This window comes from Epargyreus clarus, unplaced genomic scaffold (genome assembly GCF_041222505.1).
Source record: "Epargyreus clarus isolate Ecla_fem2 unplaced genomic scaffold, WU_Ecla_fem_2.2 ptg000031l, whole genome shotgun sequence".
Classification (NCBI taxonomy): Eukaryota; Metazoa; Arthropoda; class Insecta; order Lepidoptera; family Hesperiidae; genus Epargyreus; species Epargyreus clarus.
The window spans coordinates 721,808-744,306 of NW_027332236.1; the positions used below are offsets into that span (position 1 = coordinate 721,808).

The window sequence follows — 22,499 nt, forward strand, 5'->3', positions numbered from 1 at the left end:
CGACAGGTAAGGAAATTCAAGTCAGGTTAAACCACATTTTCCTGGGAAAATATAACATGTGACATGTCATTGTCACGTTACCTTATTACGCCTAATTAAAGTCTATCAATACATGTAATTGGTCTTAGTGTGTTTTTTCTTTCATCACTCGATTAATGCGATTATTAGCCATTAAAACACTGGTCCGCATTTTTTTTTCTCCTCAATGTTTTTCAGTAGCAGCGGATTTACCAATAAGCCGAGTTGCCCTCCAATTTGCCGCATTCCGGCCACGGGCGGCAATTTTAGGGGCGGCAAAATTTATTTGTGATTTTGTTAAACGACTGCAATGCAAGAGGTAAGGGACAAACAAGCACTATTGTAATGTAATAAATATATTTAAATAGAAATTGTACACTGTACAATTACAGAAAAACTACCAAACGTACTCCACAGAATATTGTAATTTTTAATTTATATTCCATTATACTTAGAATTTTTATCATTAAAGTAGTTTCTAGTAATATCATTAAAGTATCTCTATTTTTAAGCATTTTATAAAAAAAATACGACTACTATGCCATTTAATTGTTAAGTATCTACTATTGTATTACAATGTATGTAATGTACAGATGCACGGAACTGTTCCACTTTTCTCGATAATTGCATGTGAGTCACGTGACCTGTCTCGTGAAAATGATAACTATGGCACACTTGTATCACGATATTGTTATCACGACTGACAGCGGCATTGACGAATTTCTGGACTATTAAGGCGCTTGCATAAAGGAAGTCCTAGCAAAGGGTGTGTGCACACTTGACAATAGCCTTTGCCTAATGGACGTTTCACTTAATCAATCATCATCGTCACTATCAGCAACCCATTACCGTACCACTGCTGCGCAGGTCTTTTCTCAGAATGACAAAGATTAGACCCTAGTCAACCCCGCTGGCCAAGTGAATTTTGATAGACTTTACACACCTTCGATATATAGGTGACTAAACATCGTGAGAAAGCCTGCACGCCTGATCGATTTATCAAAAATAAAAAATAAATAAAAATAAAAAATTCTAAAAGGTATGTGAAGTCTACCAATACGCACTTGGCCAGCGCGGTGAACAATGGCCTAATCCTTCTCATTTCGAGAGGAAAATCGTGCTCAACCGTGGGACAGTAATAAAGGGTTGATAACGATGACACGCGAATGGAGGCCCTAGTAATATTCGACTAAGTACCGATGATCGAACTTTAGGTTACAGATAGAATATGAATAGATTTTGAAGAAAAATAACTGTCTAATTTTTCAATATTTTTAAATACTCACTCATTTTTAGAGATTTTCTTCAATCCTATTTTCATTTTGAAATTGACGTTGACAGAATTATGCATCGATATACTACTAATAAAGACGGATTTATGCTTTCAAAAATTCTAGATTTTAAAGCGAGATACGTGGATGGCATTTTTTGGAGATGATATAAAGAAAAAATGTTAAAGATAAAAACATAATAAAATACAGGGTAGGTTTTCTGTTCAGGGCTCAGTACCCTTACCATGAGTTTTTACGTTTCGACAAATATGACTGTTTTGGTATTTGTTTACGTATTTTCCATACAATTTCCAATCAGCGCCCCTAGCGGATTGTATCAGAATTACCGTGTCAGTAACGTAACATTAAATGTCTAAATTGACAAAATGGTGCTTTATGTTTTGTCTCTCTTTTTTGCGAACATGCGAGTCAGACAAAAAGACTTGAGCACTTACTTATTGTTACGTTTACTCAGTCTACTAAAGCAATCGGAACAGAATAATGGATTGAGTAAACGTAACGTAAAATTGTGGAATGTTTTGAAAACTCATGGTAAGGGTATAGGGCTTAAGTCACAGGTATTATCGTGAGAGATCCTACACGCCTGAAAGATCTTTATAACACACAAAAACATTTTTAAAGAAAACATTCTTAAATTATGTAGAGTACGGTAGAGTCTCAAATGAAACTTGGCCAACGCCGTCGACTATGGCTATGACTATCCTTCTCATTCTTAGAAGAGACCCGTGCCCAGCAGTGGAACAGCAATCTAATAGAGTTCAAACTTAATATAAGGTATATTTAAGTCTTTGTCTGCTTAGTAAATTCAAGCTAAAACGCCATAAAATTAATATTTAAATGTATAAACATAAATGTTAATAATATTATGATGGTTTATGTAAAGGGGCCTAGGGTAATCGTCTGACCTGTGTAATTTATTGAAGTTGCGTTTGAAACAATGTATTTGTAGGGCTGCTAATATACAACTGTGTAAGTAAATTTTTAAACCGTGCAGTCACACTTATAAATATCGTAGTGTTAAAGCAGGTTCTTCTTATTGAAGAGGCTGTTGTTCGAATGATGTCTTTATTATGACTGTCTTAATACTAAGCTTAACCTAACTTATATAACTATGAGTACTAGACACACTACACCTCCACGGATTATTGAAAAAAAAATTACTATTTTTTTTTCTGTCATGTTATTTGACTAGAATATATTTATTTTACACTAATAAGCCTATATTTTTTTGTCGTGGGTGCCACGAACACATACAAAGATGAATACGAAGGCACGCACCATGAAGAAAAATATGAATTTCTCCGTCAGGTATCCGTCTGGCCGGGGATCGAATCCGGAACCCTCTACGTCTCAGACGGGTAAGCGCCCCGCGTTAAAATATGTGTCTAAACGGCTTCATTTCTAAAGTAAAAAATGTAATCGCATATCTGCTATAATATATCCAGATAGGTAACCAGACCTCGTCTTTTGTAACACAGTTAAAATTTTATCAGATTACTAGCTGACCCGACAAACGTTGTGTTGCCAAATAAATAAAAAAATATTAAGGGTGAACAACCCTTATCACTTAGGGGTATGAAAAATAGATAGTAACCGATTCTCAGACCTACTGAATATGCATATAAAATTTGGTGAAAATCGGTAAAGCCGCTTCGGAGTACGGTAACTAACATTGTAACACGAGAATTTTACATACAAGATAGAAGTCCTGTAGTAAATAAAGAAATATAAATATATAATTAACGTAATTTAAACACATATTTTACACAACATAAATTAAAGTAAATAATTAATATACTATTCCAATCAATTATAATTAACAAGCATAACTAGATATTTAGTTTATTACTGTTTTAACACGGCAGCCCTATATTTAATTCTCGTATACTTATAATTAATTACTTTATAAATTATTATGTAGGTATGTCCAATTGCTAGTAACGAGTATTGCTTCACAAAATAATTATGACTTCTATGAAAAGCCTAATGTCATCTTAAGGTAAGATAGGCTTCGTTTTGAAAATAATTTTAAGAATAAATTATATCTAGTGTAAGGTCTCATTTATTATTATACCTTACTGCGTTAGTTTAACATTATAAAAATAAATAAAATTAAAATTAGTTTAAAACCTTTCACTCGAAAAATAATGCTGGCCACATATTTAATTGGCCGTAACGCTGTATTCGTGATTTAAAAAAACAAAAGTGGATTATGGCGGGAAACGGCAGATGTCAAGGACGATGTTTGTGGAGGTCTTGGAATTAATTAAAAATAACTAGCTGGATTTAAGTCTTTCATTGGATATACCCCCAACACTAAGGTGATATAACCTTTTGTGGTTTGACTTTTGCGGCACCACCGCTACACCTATTTCTGTCTAATAATAGCGGTTAGGCGCTGCTGTACTGCTTTTGAAGGGCGTGGAAATGGAGACATATTTATTCGGGGCTCTCCAACTTAGTCCTCAGGGGTAGAAAGGTTTCTGTGGTCGACTTCAAGTGGGAAATTAACCCGTTCAAGGGTTGATTACAGAATAGTAGCGCCTTAGCTACTTCTACTTTTAATTGACATTCGGTATATTTTTGTTCCTCTCTCTATAAAGCACTAAATGATCTAAAAACAAGTAAAAATAGAAAATTCCCATTTTCATTTTATGAATTTTTTTAAATAAGTATTTTCGTGGAACAAGATTTCTCATAAGTCTCAATATTTCCGTTTTACTTATATATAAGCTGCTCTATTCTTATAAGTATGACAAACATTTGTCTTGACCGATAAAGCCTCTGTCGTAATGTCAATTAGTCTTAATTCTATAACATGATTGACGTTTGACTTCATCATCAACCCATTACTGTCCCACTGCTGGGCACGGGTCTCCTCTCGGAATGAGAAGGATTAGGCCATAGTCCACCGCGCTGGCCAAGTGCGTATTGGTAGACTTCACATACCTTTAAGATTTTTTTTTTATAAATCTCTCAGGTATGCAGGTTTCCTCACGATGTTTTCCTTCACCGTTTAAGCAAGTGATAATTATGATAATTAATTTCTAATACGCACATAAATTTGAAAATCAGAGGTGCGTGCCTGAGATTTGAACCTCGGACCCCTCGATCGAGAGGCCGTGTTCCTTAACCACTAGGCTATCACTGCTTATACGTTTGACTTATACCAATTTAATTCTGAGATGCAATCTTATTTTCGTCAAAGATTCTGATGCATAAATTCTATTTAATATCTACGCTAAGTTGGCGCCTAGCAATCAATCATAATTATAAAAATTATTAGACAGACTTGTTCTCTGTATTTCTCGATGCAATTACGAATTCTACGTAACGAAAAAAATGTAAATCGAAAGTTAACAACGAATTTTGGTAAAGAAAAATTATGACCTCTATTTTTGATATGAGGGTATAGTCATCACATTTACTGGCCACTATTACCCATCGACCTATGGACCGATCTGTAAGCACGTCTAAATAAGATTGAACTTGTACCTGAAGTTGCTCCTAGATACATACCTAAGGACTTAGTTGGAACTCCTCGGATAAGTATGGTCTCTTACCACACCCTTCAAACCAGAACACAGCAGCGCTTAACACTGTTATGATTAGGCAGAAACAGGTGCGGCGGTGATGCTACGGAGTCGAACTACAAAGGGTTCCACCACTTTAATAACACATAGACTTGTGAAACCTCTAACAACAATTGTTACGTATTCGTATAAATAATGCAATATCTACGTATCGTAATAAATAATAGTCCTTTGTGTACGAACCAGATTAAATGGATGATAATATACTTTATGCATCGCATTTTATTATGGAAGATCACTAACCTTGATCTATTCTCACATCCAATCCACCTTATGTCAGCGCAATAAGAGATATTCAATGATTTTAAAGATAAATCGCCATTGATTTTATAGTTTTAATTATTATTCATCCCGTCGATGACGAAAGATTATGGATTTATACATATGAAGAAGGTATATGAGGACTTATATATCGATACCTTAATTCGCAAATCAGCCAACTTCACTTTTTGTCAAAATGTTTTTTTTTGTTTATTTTGACTTCGTTCAACGCATTTACTATCAAAATAAATAAAAAAAACATTTTGACAAAAAGTGGAGTTGGCTGATTTGCGAATTATTGTATCGATATGAGGCGACCAGCTTCGTCCACGGGAGTGGCTACGAACCTATACCCTTAGTATAAGTTTTTACGTTTTACAAAAAATACTGTTTTTGTACTTGTTTACGTATTTCCCATACAGTGCTGATACAGTCCGCTAGGGGCGCTGATTGGAAAAGTATGGGCAAATACATAAACAAATACGAAAACAGTATTTTTTGTAAAAACGTAAAAACTCATACTAAAGGTACTGTATCAGGCGGCAGGCAGAACTTGTTTCATATGGTGTTGGACCTAGATTTTCATGGGCAGCTGTAACTAAGTATTTACCATCAAATGAATTCCATTATCGTTTCCGATTTCAAAAAAGTCAACAATGATTCTTTTTCTTAGATACGAGTAAGTCCAATGATGTTAATATTATCATCATCATCATTATCATAATCAATTACCTACCCTCCTCGAAGACAAGTTTTTCAGAATGAGAAAAAATACTCCACAGCGCTTGCCGAGTGCGAGTTACTAGAGTTTGGTCTTTTAAGACCTTTTTTTCTGTTATCTGAAGTATGCAAGTTTCATCACCATGTTTTCCTTCCGTTAAATGAAGTGGTAATAGTTTTTAATACACACAGAAAAAAAATGATTCGACTCCTTGATTGAGACTTTTCAACCACTTGACTACTTAAGATACTTACGTATGACTAACCTTATTATGCTCTAGACCTAGTTCTTATCAATATCCGTTATCTCATGCCACAAAGAGGAGTCTATCGATACAGTAATCTTGGTTGACGAGATCTCAACAATCGAGTGTCAATGCACTTTGATACGGTTAAAATGCATTTAGACCTGATTAGAATAATAAATGGTTATTTTATAGACAATACTACATACAGTAGTAATCCTACATTAATATGTACATGTTTCGGTATAGTAGTTTTTAAGCAGCAGTAATAGCTAGTGGTTAAGAAACTCTCGATCGAGGTTCACATTTCACGCATGCATCTCTGATTTTTCAAAGTATTTGCGTATTAGAAATTAATTATTACTTGCTTAAACGGTAAAGGAAAACATCGCGAGGAAACTTGTACACCTTAGAGATCTTTAAAAACGGTATCAAAGGTAGTATACCAATACGCACTTGGCTAGCGCGGTGGTAATCTTATCCTTTGATTCGGATAGGCATGTTTCTCTTCAAACGAGAACACAGCTCAGTATCTTCAGAAGCCGTGAGGTGATAAACAAAAATCTGGAAAAGGCATAGTTCAAAACTAAATTAAAAAAAAAATGATAGATATTCTTTTGTTTTTTTTTGTCATTATCACAGTGACTTATGGTTTTCGGTTCAATAACCACAGATTACTTTTCTATTATTTATTTATTTAACTTTTGAAACACCTTAAACTAAGGGTAACACGGGAGGACTTAATGCAATGGCATTCTCTACCAGTCAACCCTGGGCGATGGCGACATTATGTGGTAGGCATTTACACCTCACCTTTATCTACCTAGGCATTATCGCCTTTTACTTTAATTATTCGATGTTAATGTTAGAATAAACTATTCTGCTATCTTCAATTCATGAATCTAAATATATATAACTCAAAGGTTACTGACTGACGTAGTGATCTATCAACGCACAGCCCAAACCACTGGACGGATCGGGCTGATATTTGGCGTGCAGGTAGATGTTATGACGTAGGCATTCGCTAAGAAAGGATTTTGATCAATTCTACCCCCTTAAATAGGGGATGAAAATATTACTTCGTAACGTGAGCGAAGCCGCGGGCAAAAGCTGCTTATATATATGAATAAAAGTAACAATATTAGCGATAAGTGCAAAATGTGCAAATAGTCAAATTGTTGTTTTTTTTGTACTTGCATATGCAAATTGCATATGAAAGTAATTGGATACGTGCAAAATTAATGCAATTGTTAGAATTTTTATCTGTCTGTCAGTCCGTCCATCTGTTTGCCTGTCTGCTTGTTTTTTTGATTAATTTCCGAAACGGCTGGACCGATTTTGACGGGACTTTCACTGGTAGTTAGCTAATGTTATAAGCCAAGTACTTTTAATTTAAAAAGGATTCGCGCGGTAAAATTAAAACCCACGAAATCTCCAGAGCATTTACACTTAAACGTGGGTGAAACCGAATGGAAATAATATGTAATTATTTGAACGTTGAAATTTTTATTACAAAAATTATATATAGTTTTTTTTAGATACGTACTTACAGCAATATTGCAAAATATCTTGTTTCTAAGAATCGACTGAATGTAACGAGGAATTCTAGAAAAAGTTCATTGACTTTAGTCGATCGAATTTCAAAAGAGGTTCGGAGGATAACTTATTGTAAGCTAATTTAGTCTATTAATTACGCTACCTAGCCAATTAAGTGTTCTTCTCATGTCACACTATAAATAAACTTTAATGGATTTTTCTTCTTATCTGTAGGTATATAACGGCAATTGTTTATACTATTCTAAATAGTAAGATTTTTATATTTATTTTCTAAGAAGTGTCAAACGAGCATACAGTCCACCTGAGTGTTAGTGTACAATAACCCAATATACACGTAACGTAATCAGTTTGAAGGTAGTAGAACCCTTTGTGGTTCGACTCCGGCGGCACCACCGCCACACCTATTTCTATCTAATAACAGCAGTGTTAAGCGCTGCTGTGTTCCGTTTTGAAGGGTGTGGTAAGGGAGACATACTTTTCCGAGGCGTTCCAGCTTAGTCCTCAGGGTAGCGGCGCATCTGTGGCCGACCGTAGGTAGGAATATCTAATCCTATCTGGGGTTGATTACAGATGTCCATGGGAGGCAGTAGCCACTTAAGACTTAGTTGGAACGCCTTTAATAAATGTCTCCGTTAACATACCTAACAAACAAGAACAGCGCTTAACACCATTACAATTCATTCAAAATAATACTTATTTTCTAAAAATGACTCCGGAGGCTTTTTTTACGTAATAACAGCAGTGTTAAGCGTTACTGTGTTCCGCTTCGAAAGGTGTGGTAAGTGAGACTTACTATCCGAGGCATTCCCACTCCGTTCCCAGGGGTAGCAACTTATCTGTGGCAAATCAAGGTAGGAATCGAATCTCCTAGAGACTACATGTGTCTATGGGCGACATCACTATCCAGCTGGACTGCATAGTCGTATAAATAATTCTTTCATCATATTATTGCAAATTTAAACATAATCTGTCATACTACTCAATGATCTCATTATTTTCGTAAAGAGACTATTATGTCAGCCGTTTTACGATAATTCACTTGAACTTGTGATAACTGTTATTTTTATTATTTTGCGTACTTACTGACTACGTCAATTTGTAATAACATTACTAATTTCTTATATACAACGCTTTTAATTGAGTTATTAGTTAGTTATCTTTGTCAAGTTAAGACTTTTTTATCAATTCTTTGTATCTTTATCGAAAGATTTTTATGCTGCTCTTCTCAGGCCTTTAAAATATTTTTAAAGGCGTATAGGTTTCCTAACGATGTTATTCTTCACCCTTAGATCATCATCATCAACCCATTACTGTCCCACTGCTGGGCACGGGTCTCCTCTCATAATGAGAAGGATTAGGCCATAGTCCACCGCGCTGGCCAAGTGCGTATTGGTAGACTTCACATACCTTTGAGTTTGTTTTTTCATAAATCTCTCAGGTTCCTTACGATGTTTTCCTTCACCGTTTAGCAAGTGATAATTAATTTGTAATACGCACATAACTTTGAAAAATCAGAGGTGCCTGGTATTTGAGCCTCGGACCCATCGATCGAGAGGCCGAGTTCCTTAACCACTAGGCTATCACTGCTCTCTTAAAAGTGAACCCATAAAACAAGTGATAATTTATTTCTAGTACATAAATAATTTTAAAAAATCAGAAGTGTATGCCTAGGATACCGCGTAAAATAATAAAAAAATCCTTAAAATCTTCGAGTTAGTACTTGTAACCGCGGGCACAGAGAATTCTCTATAGAGTAGAGTAAGAAAATGAGTTTTCATAGAGTCAATATAATTGAATTGATTCGGTTACTCGTTACGTCGCTACAAAGCTCTAGAGTTCTCTTAAACGAGTTAGCGATTTATTATTATATACACATAAATAAAATAGAAGTGTCTGTTTGTCATGATAAAATAACATTTTATCGAAACATATGAAAATACAGAAAGATATAACAAAATACTATTAAGTATATTGTTTTAGTCCTTCCGTCTGTCCGTCTTTCTGTGTTTTTGAAGCGGCTGGACCGATTTTTAAGGGACTTTTAATCGCAGTTATCTGGTGTTATAAGCATTAACTTAGGCTATTTTTATTTACGATAAATATTTACGCTCCCACAAAAACCCTTTAAACCCTTTTATCAATAGCGGGTACAGCGTTTTGACTAGAGTAAGAAATTAGTCAAATCTGTTTTGATAGAGCAGATACAATAAAATCCAATCGTAATTCGTTACGTCGCTACAAAGCTCTAGTACTCTCTCAAAGAAGCAAATTACCGATTTATAAATAAGTTATAAAATTAAAGTGATTTATCTATAAGTAAAAATTCGACATCAAAATAATGGCGTTATACACAAAAATACAATTATATCTTTTTTGGCCTATCTCTTCGTCTGTTTCCGAAACGGCTGAACCGATTTTTACGCGACTTTCACTAGCAGTTACTCGTAGCTGGTGTTATAAGGAGTAATTTAAGCTACTTTTATTTAGGTAAAATAATTAGGGTTCCGCAAAATAATAAATCCTTTAAACCCTATTAACCGCGGGCACAGCGTATTGAATAGAGTAAGAAATGAGTCATCTGTTTTGATAGAGCCGATACAATAAAATCCAGTCGTAATTCGTTACGTCGCTACAAAGCTCTAGAACTCTCCCAAACGAGTTAGCGGTTTATTAATCGTCTTCTAAAGGTGAATAATATTAGAGTGTAATTTTGTGTTGCTATGTGAACTGAACGGAATTTTGGTGGAAATAGGATTAATTTCGATGGGTTTTGATGTTGGTTGTTTGGTAATAGTTTAAAATAAAATGTCTTTTACAGAACGTTGTTAAAAAAAATAAGTTACGGTGTAAGTTTCTTTAGTAAATCCCTATATTCTGGAACTATTTAGGTTTTAGACTTAGATGGGCAAACATTTTTAAAAATCAAAATATGTTGAGTTTCAAAAATTAAAATTTAATAAGCCAGGATTGCTAGTATTACCTTAATTCACACTAGATTTCAAAACCTGTTTAAGTCGAAAGATGTGTACAAAAGATGCATTTTCGAACCCCATTAGTATTGTAATATTCATGAAAATATTACGTTACAAATAAATGCATTAGTTCGCGCACACCTTTAGTGATTCATCTATTGTCGAGCAATCATGGGTAATTGTTAGCAAATTGTTTTATTGAAATGTACATAACAATACAATAAATATAAACATCAAACACAAATTAATAACTTAAGAATAATTAAGTACGATTATGTCTAATACGTACGTTAAAGGTGGTTCGTGGCGGCACCACCGCCACACCTATCTCTGCCTAAAAACAGCTGTGTTAAGCGCTGCTCTGTTCTGCCTTAAAGGGTGTGGTAAGGGAGACATACTTTACCGAGGCATTGCAGCTAAGTCCTCAAAGGTAGCGGCGCATCAGTGGCCGAACTCAAGTAGGAATCTAATATTATCTGGAGTTGATTACAGATGTCCATGGGCGGCAGTAGCCACTCATCAGGTGCACTGCCTGCTCGTTTGGTAGTTTTATTAAAAAAATGTACAAACGTGGTGGAGTAAACGCTGCTCACTTAGAGAGAAGACCTGTGCCCAACCGTGGGAAAGACGCTTTGAAAATAATACTTAGAAGCAAATACAGTAGTAGGTATATAGATTAGTAAGGATTATAAAAAAAAAAATCTCAAAGGTATGTGAAGTCTACCAATACGCACTTGTCCAGCACGGTTGACTATGGCCTAATCCTTCTCATTATGAGAGGAGACCCGTTCCCAGCAGTGGGACAGTAATGGGTTGTTGATGATGATGATGATGATGAAAGATTACTGACTCCTGACAAGAAAATATAACCAGTTTTGACAATTTTAAATGTCACTGTCATCTATTTTCGTGTTTGAAAAACATTAAAAAAAATAGTTTTTAGATCATTTACGAATGAAACGATATTTCTCCGCATCTTCGCATCTCCGCATTTCGTGTTTTTGCACTACTTAACTGCGCATGTAGGCATTGTTCCGCGTAAAATACAACATGACAGCCTTCACGGTAGTGGCCATCCGTCTTTGGAACTCCCTTCCTGTTTCCATACGTACTGCTAAATCCTTATACTCATTTAAAAATCTGGTTAAGTCTCATTACTTACAACTATAACTCTGGTTTTAATAATTACTTCTTCTTAATTTTGTTTATTTTTATTTTTTTATATTATTATTATTATTTTCCTTTGCTATTTTATTTTTCAATCATCTCTCCCATTCTATTTTATTCTCCTTCTTTTACTGGTGCTTAGTGTATGCTATATTTTATTTTAGTCCTATAATTATATTTATTATTATTATTTGAACCCTACCTTTTTTTCTATTCATCCCTACTATAACTCCTTACCTAAAGGTTGTCTAGAAGAGATCGCTGGTTAGCGATAAGACCGCCTTTTGTATTGTCTTTTAAATTAGTTGTTTATTTTTTATATGTATCTTCTTTTATTGGGTACAATAAAGAGTATTGATTTGATTTGATTTGACAGCCATTAAATGGCTGACAGAATTGTCAGCCGTTTAAGCGATTTAACGGCTTCCTTCAATTACAAGGCGGTGAGATATCTATACTTATCTATGAGTAGGTATTACATATTTATAAGCCAATGAAAAAAGTTATTTAAACGCAAGTTCTTGACGCACGACAATTTAATTCTATTGACAACATAACATGTTTTTCAAAGTTATATTGCCGCGCAATCTTTGCTTAAGTAATGTGCGTTTTCTAAGATATCTATTTACGAGTAATAATAAGATAATTATTAATAATAGATCAATTAAATAACAGTCAATATGATAACGAATAAGTATTAATTCAAATATGCAAATATGTCCTATAACAGACACGTTTAAGGTAATAAAATTAAAATTGGCCAATTGCGATTGGAGCTAGCACACGGAGGGTTCCGTTCAGTATTTTTTGTATTTATCATAGAGTTAATAAATTGGGAAAATTTTGAACTATCTACCTTTTACGGTTCAAAAATAAACCGAAAAATGCCGCATTTTTTACCCGATTGTGGGGGGTTAATGTTTTCCAAGTGAATGTATGTATTTTTCATTCTTTGGCACGTCAAATGGACACTAGTAACATCAGTTGGACGGTTAAATCTACTCGAACCCAACCTCGAATTAGTAATGTGTTTAGTAAATATAGAGCGCATAGGAATTACCGATTGCAGACCTAAAGGAGAAAAATCCGTACTTGTAATTTTTAGTGCAGTAAGAATCCCAAATAACCCGGTGTCGCTTCCACGGTATTGGGTACCTTTTGAAGGTGCCCCCCACCCCATAAGAAAGAAACAAACAGAACCAACAAAAGAAAGGTACCTATACTTATATCGAGTCTCAGTGGAAAATCAATAATTGAAAGTTTTGGAATTTTATTCTCAAATCCGGTTTTGGAATTCGGAGTCCCTTGTGTTTTGGACCGGAGAATTTCCCATACTTGTCACTGTCATTCTACGCCTCTGCAATCGCTTGTCAGGTAGTTTGTTTCAAAGGTTTAACGGTAACAGAATACCGTTCTGTTACCAGAGGGAAATACCGATCGGCTTTTTATTCATCTATTTCTATAGGTCTTCTTTATGTCATTGTTTGAAAAATAGTAGTGTGACTATTTATCTTCTTTTTTTACGGGATTATTTATTTATTATATTTTATTAAGACTACATTAAATACTAATTAAAATAAATTAAACTATATACAAATAATTAAATTACCTAAACATAACCATTTTAAATTAAAATATAAATAATAACAAAATTAGACTTATAAAATAAAAATGTCGTCCAAAACCCTTTCTTGTGGCATAGTGCCCAGAACACTGGCAGCGTTTCCTTGCTGTATAGCGAGGCTAATTTTTTGTGCGAAATAGCTGCCAGCCCTCTGGTCACCCGAAGCGAGGATAAGTCTGTGGGACATATCTTTTACAATTTTTTTCATATCAGCTGACCATTTATCTATTTATCTATATAACTATTTATCTTAGTTTTTTGTAAAATAAATACCTAAGTACATTTTTGGGAGTATCCGCGTGGTTCTTTGATTTTTGAGAAATCGAGAAAAATTGAGAAGAAAGAAGCGAGATTTATTTTTAGGAAAACATAAACTTTGTTATAATCGTAAATGTTTCTTTTTTATGATTGAATGTAATTAATTTGGTTATTTAATAATTGGAATTGTTCTAGAAAATGTTTATGTGTACTTTATAAGAAAGAAAGAAAGAAAGAAACATTTTTATTCGGATAAATTGCAACACAAAAGAAATATAACGGGAAGACAAAAAAAAAATAACATAAAACGAAAGAGAGAAAAAAAAAAGAAAGTACGTAAATAAGTAAGAAAATACTAGGTATCTACCTAAAGTGTTTCAAAAACATCTGTTTTCCAAAAATATAATGTAAAATGCATGACTCAATATTTTGTTATTTATGTAAATAAAATGAGAATATAGTTTATTTATTTTGAAAAGGTACATGTATGTTTTATATAGTGAATGAGAGTCAGGTGGTTTTAGCGCAATGAACTTTCTTCAGATAGAAGTGGCATATACCATGCAATCTTAAAGGTGGTAGAACCCTTTGTGGTTCGACTCCGGCGGCACCACCGCCACACCTATTTCTACCTAATAACAGCAGTGTTAAGCGCTGCTGTGTTCCGGTTTGAAGGGTGTGGTAAGGGAGATAGGCTTTTCCGAAGCGTTCCAGCTTAGTCCTCAGGGGTAGCGGCGCATCTGTGGCCGACCTCAGGTAGGAATATCTAATCCTATCTGGGGTTGATTACAGATGTCCATGGGCGGCAGTAGCCACTTACCATCAGGTGGACTGCATCCTCGTCTGCTACTCTTATATTATTAAAAAAAAAAATGTACCTGAAAGTGGTAACTACCACCCGTGGACTTCTATAATCAACTCCAGATTGGATTAGAGCCTGAGGTCGGACACAGCTGTATTACTATCCCTGAGAGCTAAGCTGGAACGCCTCGGATAATTGTCTTCCTTACGACCTTTCAAACTAGAACACAACAGCGCTTAACACTGCTGTTACTAGGCAGAGGTAGGTGTAGCAGTGGTGCCGCCGGAGTTGAATCACAAAGAGTTCTAATACCTTGAATTTGACTATATTATCTAGAAGATTTTTTTTCCTGAGTATAGGGGGCGGCAGTTAATTTTGATCTGGTCTGTCTGGTGAATCTGGTGTGGACAACCTTGAATTAGGGTATCAAATTGTACAGATGGGTCGCAAAATTTGAATTTCCTACTCTCGGCAAATGTCTATCTACCACTGCCGCAGTTATGGAGATAAACGGCGAAAAAATTCATAATACACAAGTTTTATATACCTACAATTACGCTAATGGATTTCTATTAGAGATTAGTCTAAATCATGTTACTATACTTAAAGACTCAGTGGGAATGCTTCAGGAATCATAAAGCACGGAGTGCGTTCCCATAGGAACAAACACAGGTTTCAGTGTTTTCCTAACGTAATCTAAAATACTAAACCCATACAACAATGCAATGTCTACTCCTAAAGATTAATTATTTATGAAAAGTCCAAACAATGTAAATCCTAAAAACAATTTATTTAAACAAATGTAGCCTAACAAAGGGAGATAGAATAAAGACTGTTTTTTGGTAAAATGTGGTAAAAAATCCAGGATATTGTTTTTACTAATCGTTGGTTATTTCATTGTTATGCCTAGGTCATCTGATTTATATCCGTTCTGAATACTAATAGGCTATTTAAAAGTGTCTAGATATTTATAAAACCTTTATATATACTAGCTCGGCTAGTCGTGGAAATTCGAGCAGAAACTATATAGAATGCTTATAGGATTTTTTTATTACTTATTAAATATTTCGGTAAATAAAAAGAAACAAAGAAAACAAAACAAAACTTCAGTATCTTACTATTTTGTCTTTACCTATATGGATAATTCTGCTTTTGTGTTTGAATTCGCTTAAAAAGTAGTCGATTAGTTAATATGTCATTTTTATAAAACGTTGACGATTGCATACCTTCTATCTAGTTCTTCTTGTAACCGAAACGAAACTGACTTATTTCCTAGGTAATTACTTATAAAGACTGATTCACAGTTAAACTTGGCATTTTTTAATACACGAATTCAATCACATGTTTATGTTTTCACTTTATATTTTATTGTTTTCTGCTGGGTGCTGTTGACTTTAAGACCGGTTGGTTGATCCCTATAAGTATCTAGTCACTATGACTCAAATCTTCCCGATAAGTCTATTATAATTTCGTTTATTATCTTGTATGTAGACAAAGAATAAAAAAAAAATTGATAAACCTGCGATCAAATTATGAACCATGTAAAAGCATGCCCGGGTTTAACTATGTAGTTTTAAAATAAAAATAACAGCTGGTTATTTTATTCGTTCACTTATTATTATTCCAATTCTAGGCATGGGTTTCTGAAGTTTTAGCCATAGTCCACCATGCTGGCCACGTGAGAATTAGTACATACATATCGATTGGCAAATCAGCCAACTCCACTTTTTGTTTTATTTATTTTGATTTCGTTCAACGCCATTTACTATCAAAATAAATAAAAAAACATTTTACAAAAAGTTCAGTTGGCTGATTTGCCAATTAAGGTATCGATATTCGAGAATATCATACAAAAGTCAAGTATGTATGTGTCAGGTGAAAGCCAAGTTTTATATCAATTATCTATCACTGTTCTTGCAAATTATTTACAAATATATTATTTAAACAAGTTTTAATTTAATTAATTTGAAACATTGTCACCTGAAGTGCTATGTTACATAATTAATTAGTAACTACTGTTACAAATTTCAATATCGGAGAATACTTGTATATTTAAAATGAAGAAGTTAAAATATTCCTGAATTTAATGAAAATTATATATACGAATAATATATTATTATGCGAAATAAATAATATTATTTAGATTTGTCTGTGAATGCTATTGTTTTGTCATTATTGAATTTAATAATATTATAATTATATTCGATACATTTTAAATTCCGTACGTACGTTCTTATACAAATACGAATCCGTAATCTTCTTTATTTATTATTAGTTAAAAATCATACGCTTTTTTTTAAATAACTCAATTCCAATACATACCTTACAGAAATTTTCAAAACCCAAAAAATAAATCTAAAATACAATAAAATCGTATCCGAAACAAACGCACGGAAATAAACAATTATCATAATTACCACAAACAAAGGCGACCCAGTTAATCGATATTTACCTTAGACACACAACACTGCACTATTATTCTTTTGTTTCAACGAATTTTTATTCGCGAAGAAAATAACACTTATTTTTTAATCGATATTTAATCACGTCGTTAGCGTTCGGTGTCGGCTGTCGTAAACACTAAACTGATACGTTGCATGTAATTTGTACTCTACGCAATCTTAGTGAATCGCGGTCGTAGTGACGAGAACTGTTTGTCGATAACTATTTGCTTAATAACATTTGCTTAGGCTTGAATAGCTCATGACAAGTGATAAGTTAGTTCGCGGGTGATATAGTGCTACTGTTTTAGTTTAATATTCTATTGTTTTTTGTGAATAATATTACGCGGTTCTATAGTTTGTAGTTCCGTATGCAGTGGAAAAACGGAACCCTATTATTAAACCTCCACTGTCTGCCACAGGGCTCTATCTCTTAAACCGTAATAACCCTTAATGACACTTGAAATTTTTATACAGTATAATAGTTGCCGCTATAACAAATACTGAAAATAAAAATATCATAAATAAATGATTGCCATATAATAAACAGGTAAAATTCTGACGTTTATTGCTTTATCTATTGAATGGTAATACGTAGACTATTTAAATTTTGCAGTTATTTCTAAGGCTGCTACGATAAAAAGTACTAAAAATTAAATAAAAAATGCACTTCCACGACAGGACACAATTTGGCCAATTATTTTTCTTAAGCGACATAATTTGCATGAAAAATTCTTTACACAGGAAGAGATTACGCTCTTTTTTACAAAATTATTTGAAAGTGTGACATGTGGACCCTTAGAATTTGTAAGTGCAGGTCTAGCTATTGTTATTAAAGTTCAGGGCCAGTCTTAGCCAGTCATAATGAGTAAGCAAATAATATGTGGGTTCGATTGATAGAAAGGTTATTTGTTGTGTGGTACGTGGTGCGGTAGCGGCCCTGAGTGACACATTCCCTCTGCCCGGGTTTTTTTAAAATATAGAAGTGTCAAAGGAACCCTTTGTAGTTCGACTGCTGTGACAGCACCGCTCCAAATAATTTTGTCTTATAACAGCAGTGTTAAGTGCTGCTGTGTTCAGTACCCTTACCATGAGTTTTCAAAACATCCCACAATTTTACGTTACGTTTACTCAATCCATTATTCTGTTCCGTTTGCTTAGTAGACTGAGTAAACGTTACAATAAGTATGTGCTCAAGTCTTTTTGTCTGCCTCAAATTTTCGCAAAAAAGAGAGACAAAACATAAAACGCCATTTTGTCAATTTAGACATTTAATGTTACGTTACTGACACTATAGTTCTTATTCAATCCGCTAGAAGCGCTGATTGGAATTTGTATGGGCAAATACGTAAACAAATACCAAAGCAGTCATATTTGTCAAAACGTAAAACCTCATGGTAAGGGTACTGGTTTGGAGACGAGATCGTTTCAACGAAAGCATTTTAACTTAATCATCAGAGGCAGCCGCGCATTTGTGGTGACCTCAAGTAGGATTGTACTTATCTGGGGTTGGTATTAGATGTCCGTAGGTGGCAGAGGTCACCATTGGATTTAAATTGCACACGATACTCGATTGCTACTACGAAAATAGAAAAAAGACAGATTTTAAAGGATGGTAACGTAAAATAATCCTTATTTATCAACTTTCAAATTTTCGTATCATTCAACATGAATCGAGTAAAAAATATTTGCTTTCTCAGTACGAATTTAAGTCTTTCTAAATATTTATTTTGTAAAATTAGACAAGCGTTTTATCTTATCAAAAGAAACATCGTTCTGACATAACATTCAGCTTCGATTTATTTATTTATTTATTTATTTATTAATAGAATCGCCAACATACTGTACACTTATACATTAAATATAAAACAAACTCAAGTAGGTATAAATCTAAGTGCCAGGACAATTATAGGCGACGACAACATGCAAATTAACAAATGTCAATTATATAAAAGCTATGAATTAAAAATACAAATATTATTAAATTACATAACAAACATAATATTGTGAAGAAAAATAATAATAAAAGATGTTATTGAATAAATTGTCATTTCAAAAATAATCAAGAATTTTAAAAATATTGCAATTAGATTGAATTGAATTAATTAATAAAAAAAAAAATGCATGGTGTAATACAGTTTAAATATACAGTACAAAGGTAAGTGAAATTTAAAATGTCATGTAAAAAATAAAAAATATATATGTATACGTTAAACAATATGACAGGTGAATTATATAATTACACTTCACACAGTTTCCTTTTAAGCTTGGCAATGCTATCTGAGAAAAGATCTATTTGAGTAGTTTTAGCAACATCATTATATTCTTTTATCAATCTGTTTAGAGGAGCGTTTTGGCCTAAATTAGATTTACTTGTCGAATAACTAAAAGTATTTAGTCTAGTAGTTCTTGGTAGTCTTTGAGGTATTGAGAAATTTAAACATGAAAGTAACTCAGATACATCTAGAAACCCATTCACCAGTTTTAAAAGGAACACAATGTCTAGCATACGCCTTCGATCCGCCAACGACTGCATCTTAAAAAAGGTAAGTCTATCTTCATATGATTTAAATGTTTTAGCCAAATTAAGTGAATAAATTAAATGCCATAGAAAACGCTTTTGGAGACTTTCTATCCTTTTGATATAAATTTTATATGATGGGTTCCAAGCAACACTGCAGTATTCTAACCCGCTACGTACAAAGGAATTGAATAATGTTATTTTAGTTCTAGGAGATTTAAAATCCTTACAGTTCCGTAAAATAAAACCTAACTTCTTGAAAGCTTTGGAACATATTAAATCAATATGGTTATTTAACCTTAATTTGCTATCAAGCAATACTCCTAAGTCGGTGATTTGATTCACCTCCACCAATATATCATTGTTTATCTTGTATTTGTAATTATTTGCAAGCGTCCTTTTACGAGTATATTTAATCGAGAAACATTTCGAAACATTTAAATTTATATCATTCTCAAAACACCATGATACAAGACGGTTTAAGTCCTCCTGTAACAACACAGCATCCTTAGAAGAATCGACCGCTCTAAATAATTTGAGGTCATCAGCAAATAAATAGTATTCGGAGTGAAGAAAACAGTTTCCAATATCATTAATAAAGATGTTGAACAAAATAGGGCCAAGGTGTGAGCCTTGGGGTACACCTGAATGGGCTGAAAAGGATTGTGAAGAAAATCCATTTACTACAACCGAAGAAGTTCTATTCGCTAGGTACGATTTACACCAACTCAGCAAGGGTTCTGCTATTCCATAGGAAGAGAGCTTGTGTAATAAAATTTTATGATTAACTCGATCAAATGCCTTGCTGAAGTCAGTGTAAATTGCATCAATGGATGAGCGATGGTCGAGTACTGAAGAGACTGAGTTGATAAAGCTTGTGAGATTAGTGGCAGTAGATCTCGCTTTCATGAAGCCATGCTGGCGAAGATTTATTAAAGGCTTGAAATGCCACATAAAAGAAGGATAAATCAACTGTTCAAAGACTTTAGCAAATATTGGGAGAATAGATATAGGTCTATAGTTTTTAACAAGGTGTTTTTCACCGGACTTATACAGAGGAAGAACTAATGCAACCTTCCAAGCGGAGGGAAAAACACCAGAACTTAAAGAGCTGTTGTAAATATAAGTTAAAGGTTGAACCAACGCAGATGCGCAATTAACTGCGAAAACCGACGGAATTCCATCAATTCCCGCGCCTTTGTATAAATCAAGTCTTTTTAATATTTTCAACACTTGATCATCTTTAAACTTAATAAGAGTCAGGTAGTCGTTCGTCAGCATGACTGCACGGCCTTTACTGTTTTCACAATAAGATGATTGTTTAGAATTATCAACATAAGAGGCCGAAAAATTTTGAGCGAAAAGGTTGCATATATCGTTTCCATTGGATGCTGTGCTGTCACCAAAGGACATCAGATCCGGATAGTTACTGGAGTTTTTCTTCTTGTTTTTAATGAAAGACCAAAAAATTTTAGGATTAGAGCGAAGATTTTGTTCTAGACGGCTGACATAAAGGTTGTAGCAATGAGTTATTAGGCGTGCGGAACGCTTTTTTGCTAAATCATAAGATAATTGATCCAAAGGGTTGTTATTAAACTTACGCAATTTATTTCGAAATTTAAGTTTTTCACGTAGAAGGTAAATAAGATCACGTGAAAACCATACGGGGTATTTTTTGCATTTCGGCTTAGCCTTCGGAACATGTTTCACAATGGCAGCTCGAACATAAGTGTAAAATATTGTGACCATTTCGTTAACAGATGAACAATTTCTAAATTCGTCTATCCAGCGAATGTTACTTAGCTCTGCATTAATTTTAACATAGTCTGCTTTATGAAAACAGAAATGATTTTTATTGTTGTTGAAATCTAGAACTCTTTTAGCGCTAAAAGAAATAAAAAATTCTAATGGTGGATGAAGAGGGTCAATTATCGTCAAAGGGCACGTATTACCAAGATTTGAAACATTTGAGTTACATAAAACCAAATCTAATATATTTCCTTTACAATTTGTAATATAATTATATTGTTGTAAGTTATTTACGTCGATGAAATCTAAAAGCATCCTAGTAAATAAACTATTACCTTTATTGGTTGCGTTTTTAAAGTGGTTTACATCTTCTGGTCTGTTCCAAACAAGTGAGCTCATATTGAAATCTCCTATGAACATAACATTTTTAATATTAACTTGATCAAAGATTCGATTTGAATTCGATATAAATTCTTCCAGTGTGTGTCTTTGTAAAGGCGGCGGTAAGTAAATAGCACATAAATAAAATATTTCAGTTTTACCATTAATATTTTTGAATTCAATCTGTAACCATAAATCTTCACATTTAGATTCAAAGTTGTGCAGTCGCCTAGAGGTGAACTCCTTGGAGACAGCAATTAGTACACCACCACCGTCTTTGTTGCTGTGGAACCCACTAGTTTCCCTATCCCTCCTATAAACGAAATAGCGACTATCAAATAGCTCCGAATCGAAGACGCTGCTATTTAACCATGTTTCACATAGAACTATAATGTCATACCTGTTACAAATACAGTTTTTAAAAAAGTCGACAGTTTTGGTTCTCAACCCTCTAACATTTTGATAGTAAAAATGAATCATGAATAAGAATTGCGTAAGAAGTGACGGTAAAGTATTTAAGTATTTTAAAAGTATATATAGTATATGAATGTAATTGTAATTAATATTTTATGATAAATTATTTAATACTTGTTGATCCTTGATGACAATATAATGCGAGTTTTCTGTTTTACGAAGAAACACTTTACCGTCACGAACCCAACAAAAACGATAGTTCAATTCGCGTGCTTTACGGCGGGCCTCGGCGTGTAACCGCTTCGTATCCAAGGCGAGATGCTCGGACACAAAAACCCCACTCTTCTTTTCACTCGCGTATCCAAGGTGGCTGGTGTTGAGTTTGTTGTTTGGGTTATTACGGTTAAACTTTATAACCCCAGCTAAAAAGGTATCGCGTAAGCGACGGCTGCTAAATTTCACGAGTATAGAACGGGGGCGAGGA

At 33.9% G+C, this 22,499-nt stretch overlaps 1 protein-coding gene across 3 annotated transcripts in view; it reads right to left on the minus strand.

Moving 5' to 3' along the window:
* The window catches only part of ST3 (sugar transporter protein 3), a 68,650-nt gene that overhangs the window by 11,958 nt on the left and 34,193 nt on the right, over positions 1-22,499 (minus strand). Inside the window, exon 1 of one of the 3 annotated variants that reach the window (XM_073089756.1) lies at positions 16,962-17,110. The exons of 1 other annotated variant lie outside the window; for it this stretch is intronic. The gene's annotated coding sequence lies outside the window, so the exon portion shown is untranslated. Of the gene's footprint in view, positions 1-16,926; positions 17,111-22,499 lie in introns of those variants that run through there. One more of the 3 variants, XM_073089758.1, reaches the window with a different exon arrangement.